This window comes from Micromys minutus, assembly GCF_963924665.1.
Source record: "Micromys minutus genome assembly, chromosome: 6".
Taxonomy (NCBI): Eukaryota; Metazoa; Chordata; class Mammalia; order Rodentia; family Muridae; genus Micromys; species Micromys minutus.
The window spans coordinates 28,471,176-28,474,994 of NC_137975.1; the positions used below are offsets into that span (position 1 = coordinate 28,471,176).

At 36.9% G+C, this 3,819-nt stretch overlaps 1 pseudogene across 1 annotated transcript; it reads right to left on the reverse strand.

The window, feature by feature from the left end:
- Window positions 1-2,715: 2,715 nt before the first annotated feature.
- LOC308421540 (protein FRG1-like) lies at window positions 2,716-3,484 on the reverse strand (annotated as a pseudogene). The gene has a single exon. The product of its transcript is annotated as a protein FRG1-like (transcript).
- Window positions 3,485-3,819: the final 335 nt, after the last annotated feature.

Genomic DNA, 3,819 nt, shown 5'->3' on the forward strand with positions numbered 1-3,819 from the left:
TGTTTGTGTGTGTTTGTCTTGTGTTTTTGTATGTCTCTCTCTTTGTGAATGCACGTGTGTATACACACACACATACACACACACACACACACACACACACACACACACACACACACACACACACACACACTGGTATGGGAGCACATTCATACATGTACATGGAGACCAGAAATCAACAGCATATCTCTTAAACTGACCTCCACCTTAGTTTTTGAGAAAGGGTTTCTCACTGAACCTGAGGTTCACTGATTTTGTTAGGTGGCCAATTTGGAGGACTAAGAAGGACCAGGGCTTTTCTTGTATCTGTCTCCCTAGTAATAGTGTACCAGATGCATAGTACTGGGTTTTTCTGTTTGTGTGAGTTCTTGGGATTAAACTCAGGTTCTTAAGCTTGTGTGGTAAGCATTGTACTGACTGATATATCTCCCAGACCTCATCTTAATCTTTTACACTGGAAAGGACTAGTGCTATTTATTGATTGTTTCCTCTTTGCAAGTCATTAGTTTTACATCAGCTCATGGATTACCTTATAAATCTTTAGACCTGCCCCCTTGAGTAGGTATAACTAGAATTTTCTTTGTGAAGACGGGAAAATGGAAAGAAACAAACAAATATGTGGTCTACAATTATATGAGAAAAATAGCATTTAGAGTACTTTCTTGAATTTTGATGATGCTTTTTATTTTAATTTATCACCTTAATATTATTGTTTTAGCTTGCCTTGTCATTCGCAATAGGAAACAGTGAGCTAGTAGTATACTAGCATGAACACTTTCTTACAGTCTCAGTGGGAGGTATTAGCTTCATATGTTCTTTCAGGAGTTGCTGCAATGACCACATTTAGCTTTGCCATCTCTATGAAGTGGGGAGCAGCATAGGTTGTGAAGCACAAAATCTTTATCAATGCTACAGGATAGTATTACATTTGTCTTTCTTTCTGAATCAATATTTTGATGTATATTAAAGTTCAGTACTTCTGAATTCAGTGTATCGGGGTTGTAGAATTAAATTAAGTAACATAGGGGTGGTGCCTACAGTTTAATATATTGCTGATTTTTAGATCAGAGCTGTTGAAAGGTGTATATAGAATATGAAATTTATACTCAAGATCCTGGGCACTAAAGTCTACAAGGTTCTGACTCTGCAGAGCTGTGCTATAGATATCATGAGTTTATAGGATCCTCACAAAATACTATGGTAAATTTCTTGATGAAATATTAAATTGAAAATATTAATTTAACTGGTTAACATTGTGCATCATAAATCTTCACAGTCAGACTGATTAGGTTCAAACCTAGATTCTATCTTGTGTGCCCTGGGATGAGATTCTAACATTTAAATTTGTGAATAATGATGTGCTCATTTGTCGTGTAAGAACAATGAAGAGCCAGCTTTACAGAGTAGGGAGCATCTTCACACAGTGCACTCACATGTTCTGCTCTGTGCTGAGATTTTGTGCCTGCTGTCACTGACTCAGTGAGTTCATGGGTCTAGAAAACACCATTGTCTTGAACTTGTCCCTGGCCTCTGGCTCTCACAATCTGTCCAAATTTTCTTCTGTATAGATTCTTGAGAAGAGGGATTTGATAGAGTCATCACATTTCTGAATGAGTGCTACAAAACCTCTAACTCACTGTGTATTGTTTAGTTGTGAATCTTTATTTGAACTACCAACATAGTCTTACTGATAACCAAGAAATTGTTCACAGTTATTATCTTCTAGTACAGGGAAAAATTGGGTTTCTTCAGTAGAGCAGCATTCAGTGGAGCATATTCAACACACTTCAGGGATGGCACCATGTTCAGGTATAGTTGACCAACACATTAGACTCCAAGTTTATTCTGCATTCTTTCTTTTCTCTCTCTCTCTCTCTCTTTCTTTTTCTTTCTTTCTTTCTTTCTTTCTTTCTCTTTTTCTTTCTTTCTTTCTTTCTTTCTTTCTTTCTTTCTTTCTTCTTTCTTTCTTTTTCTTTCCTTTCTTTCTTTTTTTCTTTTTCTTCCTTCCTTCCTTCCTTCTCTCCCTCTCTCCCTTCCTCCTTCTTCCTTCCTTCCTCCCTTTATTTTTTCTTCTTTTATGTTTGAAGAGAAAGATTATGAATAGGAGTAGGTAGGAAGTCAAGAGATCTGAGGGAACTTGGGAAAGGAAATAATATGATAAAAGTATATTTATGGAATTCTTAAAAATAAACAAAACATACTTTTTAGACATATGTCACATGGTAAGAAGTAAAAAACCTCTGGTAAATAAAAATGTAATGAGTGGTAATAAGGTAAGAAGGTGACTATAATTTTTAATTTTTTTACTGAGGTTGTCAGATATTTATATGTTCAATAAGTACCAATACATAATCTTGTATTGTTATTTTTGTACAGTATTTCAGATCTTAAACTTTCTTTTTACAGGATAAACTTTTTAAAATGAATTAATTAGTTTATTTATTTTTACCCTATATGTTGCTACACCCTCATGGGTCACTTTGCAGAGTCCTTACCCCTTTTCCCCTCCCCTTTGCCTCTGAGATGGTGGCTCCTCTCCTGGGTATCCTCACACCCTGGGACCTCAAGCTTTTTTTAAAAAATGATTTGAACATTTTTAAATATATATGCAAATGCTTTGTAAATATGTATTAATTTTTTATACTAAATTTTTTATGCAGAAAAAAAAGAAAAAGAAAAAACAACAGAAAAACCCCAAAGCAACACACAGTGTCCATGTCACTTGCAGTCTCTGTCAGCTTTCAGTTTGGTTCTCCTGTCCAGAAGTGTCTCATGCAAAAAATCCATCTTTCTGAGACTTTTTAAGAATTTTACTATCTTCTTTGCTTATTTTGAGTTTGTGGTCTTGGAAGCTCTCAAATTTCTTTACTTAGTTAATCTCGCACTGCTTCACACTTCCCTTGTCTTCTTCTGGAACGTCACCCTTTTTCTTGGTTTCTCTTTCCGCACAGGATCTGATCTCTATCATTTCTTCTCTTGCTGTTTTATTCTTTGCTTCTATATCACCTGTTTCATTACATCTAATAAAGCAGCTATTTGAGGCCAGTAAAGCCATTTTCCTATCTTGAAACACTGCTTCCCACTGTGCTCTTGCTTCAATTGCATCCAAACACCCAACAAGTCCATCCAAATTTATACCAAGATATTTTCCAGAGCCAGACTTCTGGGCAGTTCTGGAGTCAGACAGTTGAACAGCGGTGAACTTCTCTGGAGGACTGGGGCCCTCATCAGCTTCTCTATGTGGAGCTCCCAGTATAAAGATGCCACTGTCCAGTGCATGGATAGAGGCAACTTATTCATCTCAATGGCAATAGTTCCTGAAATCTCACCAAAGCTGGATACAGTCCACCAGATTCCCACAATATCAAGTATGGGTTTCCTCATCTTCTCTCTGTCTCTTCTTATCTTTGTACTTTTTCTATTTACTCTTGGCTTTAGTGCCCTTGAGCACGAGTTTGGTGGGCTTTATGTAGGAATATTTGGCCATGTTTCTGCTTGCAGAAGTAGCATACCATGGGAATACATAGTCCCCATGGAGAACAGAAAAAAGGTATCCAATGCCTTGAAATTCAGTTATAATTCATTTTAAACTGCCCTGTGGATGCTGGAGATTAAACCTATGTCTTCTGACAGAGCAGGAACCCTTCTCTCAACCATCCCTCCAGGCCCCAGCCCCAAAGCTTTGGTACCTGATTACAGTATAGATACCTAAGGAAAGAGGGGTAGTATTAACAGTTTAGAGTTACTATCTTTATATGCTGCAAGCAAGCCACAGAATTCAGATCATTCCCAAAGCATTTCATTAATTCTAAACATTATAGT